We start from the raw sequence: 9292 nt of genomic DNA, 5'->3' as shown, positions 1-9292 counted from the left end.
GTTGTTGAAGAAAAGAAACTACAGTTCACAGATACCACTATCTGGAAGCTTAGTTTTGTGCCATGCTGGAACTTACTTTTACTTCCTACCTGGCCTTTGCCCTGTTTTAGCACCTAGAACATGCACATTTCATTCTCAGAAGTCTACCCATAGGTCAGGATCTAACTCAAATAGCAGCAGTTCAGCATTTTCCCCGTATTTTATTCAGAGCGAAATAGACAGAATTCATTTTAAAAAGCATTTCCAGGTTATGATAATTTACGTATCAAGCCGGAAGTTGAAAATATGCCCATTATTACCCTAAGTGCCATTCTCCTCCTACTAGGCTGCATTTTAAACATTTACTTCAAATGGCTATGTCTTGAAGACGAGGTGATTATACAATTATTAGAACACCTGAAACAGACTTACTGAGATGTAGATAAGGAAATATAAAACGAATTTTGTTAATTGCTCTCATTACTTTATATTAAAACCAAATGATAATGTCTCATTTCCATAACAATGGTCTATAGCACCCTACTTCGAGTGGCCTGCTTTTCCAGCATGTATTCCCATTTTAAGCAGCACCTTTTCATCTCAAGTCAGTAACCAGGACACTCCTAAATCGGTCCCATATCTTTGATGATATTTAGAATTTTTCTTTCTTATAAAAAGATGAATTCACAGGCACTTTTTTCTTCCACCTTTCCACCTCCTCCTCTCTTCCACTGGGCACACTCGGGCAGTGGGGTAGGGTCGGCATCGCTGGCGGCGGGTGGGAATTATCTCCCGGGGGCTGAGTCCGCCCGCTCCCTGGGGGTGGTACCTCCCTGGCTCTCACCCCGCCGCCCCCCGCCAACCCCTGTTGCATTCCGGACGCACGGGGGATGGGAGCTGGATGCCGTTCCGCCGAACCCACTTTCTGCCCAGGTGAGCGCCGCGGTCCTCCGGGTTCTGCTCGCCGGGCCGGGAAGTCAGGACTTGCCGTTGCGGGGGAGCCCGGAGGGCGGACAGGAAAGAAAGGCTTTTTACTTTGCTGGCAGAAGCTTGGGTTTCTGAGTTCAGACAGGTTCCGGGGCGCTGGCCGGCTGCGCGGGCTTTGGTGCGACAGGATTCGAGACCTGTTGCAGCCCGTCCCACCCCGCCCTCGCAGGCTCGGCACCTGGGGCCCGGGAGGCGCGGCCCGGGCGGGACCGAGCTACCCTCCGCCGTCTGACGCGCAGGTGACTCCCCACCTCCCGCGCCCTCCGCTTCCTGGCAGGCGAACCTTTGGCGCGGGCGCGGCTGCGCGCGGCTCCCGGGCCCTCCCAGCGGTAAGTGGGGTCCCAGCTCCCCTCTCCTCCCTCGCGCGCGGAGGGCAAGCGGAGGGTGGCCGTGGCCGGGACCGCGGCCACCCGGGGCGGGCTGCGAAGCTGGGGGCGCGAACTAACCCTGGGGCGTGCGCGCGCAGGATCGGAGAGTCGCGAAGTTGGGTCCCTCCGTTTTATGCACTTTTCTTTCATTAGCGTGGCGGGGGGGGAGAGTAAGACGGGAAGTTTGGAAAGTTCAGCCTCAGGCTGGCTGCGTTCAGGTGCCCAAGCGACCGGAGCCAGCCGCCAGTGGTGGACTTTGGATCAGTTGCCTCTTTGCTTTGGGGTCGGCGGCGGGGAGGGTCGCGGCTTTTAGAAAGTGCGGCTCCTCAGCTCTGGGAATGGGGGGACTTGGCGGGGGGCGGGGGGGAAAGCTCGGGAAAAGGGCGGGAGTCGCGGCTGCAGAGGGCGTGGATGCGCTTTAGATCCCCCCTGGGGAACAGAACTCAAAAAGGAAAATAAAAGTTTACCTCGACACACTATGTGTCCGATCCCGCTTCTCCCAGATTTAGTCCGGGTATGTGCTTTTCAAACATTAGTGTCCCTGAGCCTGTGACCTTGATTAGCTGGTCAGGTCATTCTCGTTCCTATCAGATTTTGAGAATCACTGCTCCGGGTGGTGGTGGCCTTAAAAGGAGAGGAGATTGCTTCTGGAAAGTCACATGGAGATTTTAGATCTGTTCTTTGTGTCGTGTTGGGAGAATCATCACCTTTATAGGGGGGTGGGGGGCAGAATGTGTGTATGTTAGTTGTAGGAATCATGGGTATGTGAGGAGACAATGCTGCTTTATCGGGAGAAGGAGACCGAGGTCTGGGACACAGGACTGCATAGGGACCGTGCGTGGAGGGCTGTGCTTGTAAATTACACTGTCTCTGACCCAGAAGTGGAGATAAGCGCTAAGGAGGCCAGAACACTGAGAAAGAGCTGTGCTGGTGGCAGGCAGTCAAGGCTAGACTCTGATGTCCAGCAGCTCTTTTCCAGATTCCCACTTGATAGACCTGCCCTGGTTCCCGGCAGGCACCTCCCCTCTTTCCCCTTCTCATCCCCGACACATGCAAGGGCCCCAGGGAAAGCCATGACTGAGGATGAATCAGACCTGACAAGATATGGGAAAGCAGACAGTGATGCAAGCCACTTAGAAGAGAAAGCTGGTCTTTTGGGTTTTCCATAGTAACTAAAGAATCAGAGTAGTGTGAAACCGGATGGGGTGGGGGTGGGGCAGGTCTTAGTTTTGTTTGATTTCTCCCTGTCTCCCTGCAGTTCCCAGAATGATAGCTGTTCCCACGCCTTCCAGTCCTAATTCCACCCCTGGCTTTGGGTTTACGTGGTGTACACACCTAGGAAGGGTGCTGGCTGCACCCGGCAGAGCCTGCCTGGGGGCTGGGTGGATCCGGCCTTTAAAGCTGGCACATTCTAGACCCCAGATGCTCACAGTGTATTGTGGGAAGCATCACCAATTGAACAATTGCTGAAAGGGATTGAGTAGATGGGGACGGACCACACCTCTGGTGCTGACTCAGTGATGTCTTGTGTGATTGCTCTCTGGAGACTATTACTTTAACTGACTAAACTCTTTGGGGAGGGTTAATTAATTTATTATTCCATCTGCTCTATCCCTTCCTGCTACCAAGCCCCTTACAGTTTGTGGTGGAGGTGTTCCTGACCACGACTTACTCACCCTGCAGCAACTCACCTGCCTGCTTCCCATTATAGGGCTGTGACTTTCCATGATGTAACAGAGTCCTTCAAGTTTGGAGAATCTCGTGGTGCAAATGTGATTCCAGTAAATCAGGCCTCTTCTGTAATGTAAATCTGGTTGAAGGAGACCATTTGAAAAGGCCCCACTTAGCTTAATTTAACTAATTCTTTGTAAAATTACACGTTGTCCTTGTTTAGCTAGTTTGATAAGTTTGCATGCCTCTCCCTCTGTAACTTGCAGAATATGAGCATATGAGGGTTTGAGGGATGTTTCACAATTTCCCAGAGTCTGTCAAACACAATGTTTAAAATGTACTTTTGTGCACTTAATTATTTCCAATTTGGAAGTAGGATGTGTTTTAGAAATTTGTTGATGAATTTATCATTTGAAAATTAGAATGTACCCCCCCACCATGCAAAAAATTCTAATTGAGGGATTTTATAGATACAGTGGGTTAAATTTTATTACAAATATCACCTAAGACCCATCAAGAATTAAATCCACCAACATTTCTTTGAGAGAATGTGCTGGAACCTTCAGATGACTATCCCTGCCTACCAAGGTGGGCCAGTGGGATTCTGGCACTGTTTTGAGGTACCTATCCCAGTCCACCAGGTAGGTAGTCTGTCTCCCACAGGGACTGGCATTGCGCATCATGGGAGATGAGTACAGTAGGCTGCTGACGTAGGAGATGGGGGCCGGTGGGTTCCAGAAGAAAGGATATGTGTGGAGATGAACTTGAATAGGACCAAGCTGGCTCCACGGTTGGGAAGGAGGGTTTTTTAAAGGGGTCAGGAGGCCAGTGTATGTAGGAGGGACAGAGGGTCATGGAGGCAAAAGACGTTTTCAGCAGCTGTGATGCTGTGAGGAAGCTGAGCCTGGGTTGGAGAGATGATACAAATATAAGCAATATGTACCGGTTGGGCGCTTCACGTGATCACGGCTGGTAGGAGCAACCTTTTCCTCTGGGATGTCTAATTACTACCCGGTTTGTATTTTATGTTCACTCCATCCTTCTGAGTAAGGCCAGATGTCCCCTAGAGGTACATGCCATTTCACTTTTGAACTATGTGTCAAATAATTTGTAGACTTTACTCATTCTTGGGAAAGGTAAGGTAGTGATAATTAGCCCCTTTACACAGGCAGACCGTCCAGTGTAACCACTGTGTTACTGGAAATGGCCTATTTTAAAGATTTATCCAAAAAACAATGCAGTCGTGAGTGCGTAAAGGTCATGACCTTGTGCTCTTGTGCCCTATCCGTTCATTAAACACACACACACACACACACACATATTGAGTGTTATCCACTGAGCAGTGTTTTCTACTGTGGGAATATGAGGCTAACAAGATACTGTCCTTGGGTCTCAGGAAGCTCATGGCTAGGGACCTAATAAGAATTATAAGTACAAACAGTTATTAATGGATCAGGTCCCTTTGCTTAGTATTTCCTTCACACTCTCTGAAGATCCCAGCAGGTACTGTACATGTTCATTAATCATTTGTGACATTGAGCATTAGCCAGCTGGAGTCAGCAGTGGTGTGGGGCAGAGTATTTCAGTTCTCTTGGCCTCTCAGGTTTATCACCGGTGCTTTGAAGGGTTTGCGTACATGATCACTAGTGTGTCCCATTCTGCTCTGAAATTCTCTGTGATCACTTCTTATGGAGGGTACCATAAAAATAACGTTAACTAAGGTCTCCCCCAAGTATTACTGGCATCTTGTTATTTCCACTTCTGTGGTCCTATTTTCATTTCAAAGTTTTTTAGTTCTCTATGTATTATCACATTGCTTCTCAGATTGTATAAGCATTATTCACTTGGGGAGGAAAAGGCAGTTTTCAAAGCACTAAAAAGTGGTATCTTCCACCTCAATGGCTCTAATAGAATTGCTCACCATGGGGTGTCTCTCTGGGCTGTCATTTATACACATGCGAGGCAGTGATGGCTTTACTTCTAAACAGCACTTTGCTTTGCTCCAAATACGAAGTCTCATCTGACTCATTCAACAGCTGTTTCCTGATGTTTTTTTTAAAAATGTATGTTTTGCAAATAAATGTAGCTTCTGAATTATTTGAGAAAAGTGAAATAAAGCTACGTTGCCTTTAGTGTAGGGAACTGTTGACAGGGTTCCCTTGTGATGATTTTGTTTCTTCCTTCTCCATCCTTCCTTTACTTTGAGTCTCTTACTGTACCTTTAACCTTTTCATCCAGTCGTAGCCTTTTTGGCCTCTCTTTGTCCCTTCTTGTTTCTTCTCTTCCCTTTCTTTTTTTTTTTTTTTTTTAGGGCCACACTTGCTGTATATAGAGGTTCCCAGGCTAGGGGTCTAATCGGAGCTGCAGCTGCCAGCCTACACCACAGCCACAGCAACACCAGATCGGAGAAGCATCTGTGAGCTACACCACAGCTCAGGGCAACACCGGATCCTTAACCCACTGAGCAAGGCCAGGGATCGAACCTGTGTCCTCATGGGTGCTAGTCAGATTTATTTCCACTGAGCCACGATGGGAACTCTAGTCTTGTCTTTCTTTGCTCCTGCCTCTCATCCTTTTTCTTATCTTGTTTTTCTACCTTACCTTTCTTCTTTTCTCTGTCCTACCTTCCCATTTCCTGCTTCTATTTGTTTGCCTCTTTCTCTATCTCTTCATCTCTTAATATTTATTTATGTTTCTTCATTTCTGTCATTACTCTTCATCAGTACAGGTCTCTACTCTAGCATATTATATGTTCTAAATATCTGTAAAATCAAGTTCTATGAATAACATGTATTCCAAGGGAAATTCTATAATAATGATATATTATATAACATATATAATATGTAATAACCAAAATACATTGTAAATATTACAAATAAAATTGCTAGTTACACTTTAATGTTAAATACAACATTTAACAATGCATTTCTAACTGTTTATGCATTTAAAAAATTATTCTTTTTTTTCCCAGTGGAAGGCAGCTATGCTCACCACTATACCACCAACGCTTTTCTTTCCCAATGGATCATTTGGTTAAAACTAAAGATTTGTCTCATTTGGTATGTCCAATAAGTTCTATCTTTGCCTCAGTTATATCCCATTTATTTATTAGGTAAGCATTTCATCACTATCATGGAGACTTATCTATTTTTCAAAAACTTATACACTGATTTCAAGTTGGAATAAAATATTCAAATAAGAGAGCAAATAAGACAGTAAAAAGAGGATAATGGTATTATTAAAACCACATATTGACATGCTGACAGCCTTCCTGGGCAGTAAGTTGAAATATTTGTTAATTAATGGATTAGAGATTGGAGTTATCACAGAAAAGTTACTTAAGTATCAGTGTCGAATGCAGAGAAGTTCGAAAGTCAAAAGAACTTAAGTAGGAGCCCACTTGCACATATAATTGAATCTTTTCTTAAGAAAAAAAAAAAACCTAACTAGAAACACTAGTTAAGGACTAGTGTTAACTAACTAAGGAAAATTAAAATTACAGCCTGTGTCTACAATTTCTGTGTCTTTTAGGTCAGGCAAAGCCATCAACCTCTATACATTGAAAGTAATATGAAAAGTGCTTTATTACAAAAGCATTTATTTGTGCAATATTAGGCCAATTCTTATACTATTTCTTTAGTATAAGAAATTCTTATAGTATAAAATTTCTTTAGTATAGGAATTCTTATCCTAATTCTTTAGCTATTAGCTCATAGCTAAAGGTATTCTCTGAGAAGTCAGTCAGATCTGATACATTCTTGAAGCCTTGATTCAGAGCCCTCTTACTAAGATAGTGTCTTCAAACTATTTTAGATCCTGTGTTTTGTTTATAGAGTAGATTTACTCCCATTTCTGATACCTGAAGAGATAGGACAAGAAACCTAAAAAGAAAAGAGCAAGAAATATCTTCAAGACCATTGGATCCCAAATGCAATTCCCCTTGTCCATCCTAAGTAGGTGTGTGCAGCATGGAATAGGTGACTTGATAAAATTATTAATTTTTTGAGATAAAGAAGCAAATTGCTATCTTTACTTTTCTTATCACAACATAGTGATACCATTAATTGGGGGAGAACCCAAATAGTTGTTTATTTGGTATACGTTTCATGTGAATGACTTTCTTGATTTGTTTAGAGAATGATTCCAACTGAGGGAAGAGAAGATAGCTTTGTGATGACATCTTTTGGGAAAGAGTGCCCAGATCTTTCCACTTCCCAATGTACATTGTTGCAGGGATTGCTAAATACCAACTACATGTTTTGGGGAAAAGCTAAGTTGCAAGACTAAGAGAGGAGCCTCAGCTTTGAAATCCTTTAGAACTCTGAGCAGTCAAGGAGAGGAAGGAGCAAGATTTACACACCTGCACTTGTATACACACACACAACTAAATCGTGCAGAAGAGAAAGTCACCAATGGTGGTCATGATACCCCGTGGTCATGCCATCCCCTTCTTCACCGTGACACTGACAGGGGCTTTAAGGACAAATGAACATGAAACAGAGAGCTGCCCGTTCAGGTCTGGTTTAAGAAACTGTGAGCAGAGCCTCACAGCTTTGTCATTACAGCCTCCCAGGTAGAACCAAGGTCAGAAATTAAAGCACAGTAATGAGGAGAGATCACAGGGAGCTCAGGTTGCTGTTCTGTGTAATCCAGAAGCGTCCGTTATACAAATCCAGCAGCATTTTACACATTTAAAAATGTGCATCCTTATTTATACCTCACTGACTCATTTCCACCTGTGCAAGTGTTCTGTAAGCAGCTTATTGAGAAAACAATACGAATATCTGAACTAGCATGGGCTAGCTTTCCAGTTACATTTTTCGGGGGTGGGGGTTGGATTTCTAGAAGAAAATAAAAGAGGATCCCTTATTTCAATTGTGATATAGCCATCTAAGCAGCCTTGAGTAAAAGTGACTTCCCAGGGAAAGGACAAATTGAAGGACTGCTAGACACAGGTTGTTTCAGATGTCCTGATCTTTTTGTATGACTCTTTACGCAAGTTGAAACCAATGTTTTTTTTCCAAGCTAGATGTATGTTTACCATTTAAACTTTTGGTGGTTTAATTAAATACACTTGTATTCACTTGCACGATTTCCACAACCTCATTACTATTTGCAAACCTCTACTTTTTAACAGTCCAAGACTGCTTTTATTTGGCCTCTAAATAAACTACTAACACCTTGGCATTTGATAGCTGTTCCCAACATACCCACACAAATACATTTTTTGCAAGTTTTCACTTTTTCCTAGAGACACTGTTTTTTGTTAGTGTATTTGAAAAACCACTTTTATAGTTCACATTGAGCACATACTTAATGTTTTCCTACAGCACCTGTCTCTCTGTAAATGTCACCATGGACCATGATTGACTTTTTATTTCCTTAAATAGACTCAAAAGGTGGGACAGGAATGCATACGACATATGTTTAACATTTCTCTCCAGGTGTCCCTGGTTGCTTGTGATGCCTCTGTCTAAATATATCAAGTTTTTGCTTTAAATTATCCTAAGGTTCAGAAAACAAGGTTGAAAGAACCTGAATCCCACTTTCTGTTGGAATCAGGGAATTGTGGGTGGGTCTTGTGAAGTGGGGGGAGAGGCAAGGGACACAGGTGAGGGGATGGATGGATGGCTCGATAGAGATGGATCCCTGGTTGCTTCTCCTTTGTGATTACACAGGGAGGGTAGAATGGAACCAGGATCCCAACATAAGAGGACTGTAAGACAATAGACCTTATTGAAGGTGGATATGACTACACACTATGGCAGGGACACGTAAACGAGAACTTACCTGCTTTGGTAGCCTTCGAGGATCCTCCATTCCTGTGAGGGGGATACAAGCAGTAGCAAGAAAGTAAATACCTTGGTTATTTTACATAATGATAAGTACGAGAAGTTAAATAAAGCCAGATGAAAGAATTAAGAATGGCAGAGAGGGCGGGTTCTTTTTAAAATGGGCAGGAAAAAAAAAGTTTAAAGAAGTTAAGAAAACATCTAAGGAGGTGATGTATGGAATTCCCGTCGTGGCTCAGTAGAAAAGAATCTGAATAGCATCCGTGAGGATGCAGGTTCCATCCCTGGCGTCACTCAGTGGGTTAAGGATCCAGCGTTGCCATGATATGTGGTGTAGGTCCCAGATGCGGCTTGGATGCCACGTTGCTGTGGCTGTGGTGTACGCTGGCAACTACAGTTCCAATTCCTCCCCTAGCCTGGAAACCTCCATATGCTGAGGGTGCAGTCCTAAAAAGACCCCCCCCCCAAAAAAAACCCAAAAAACAAAAGGAGGTG

At 44.2% G+C, this 9292-nt stretch overlaps 1 protein-coding gene across 2 annotated transcripts in view; it reads left to right on the top strand.

The window, feature by feature from the left end:
* Window positions 1-722: 722 nt before the first annotated feature.
* The window catches only part of FAM83B (family with sequence similarity 83 member B), an 83778-nt gene continuing 75208 nt past the window's right edge, over window positions 723-9292 (top strand). The window contains exon 1 of one of the 2 annotated variants that reach the window (XM_084966903.1): window positions 723-912. The gene's annotated coding sequence lies outside the window, so the exon portion shown is untranslated. Of the gene's footprint in view, window positions 913-1215; window positions 1296-9292 lie in introns of those variants that run through there. The other variant, XM_001927561.6, reaches the window with a different exon arrangement.

The sequence above is a fragment of the Sus scrofa genome, chromosome 7 (assembly GCF_054392235.1).
Source record: "Sus scrofa isolate SSC_HxYL_T2T_F1_AM1 chromosome 7, Sscrofa_HxYL_maternal_Yorkshire_Landrace_v2.0, whole genome shotgun sequence".
Lineage (NCBI taxonomy): Eukaryota > Metazoa > Chordata > Mammalia > Artiodactyla > Suidae > Sus > Sus scrofa.
Note: the sequence above shows the minus strand (reverse complement) of the source record. Positions and strands in the feature narration are given on the sequence as shown.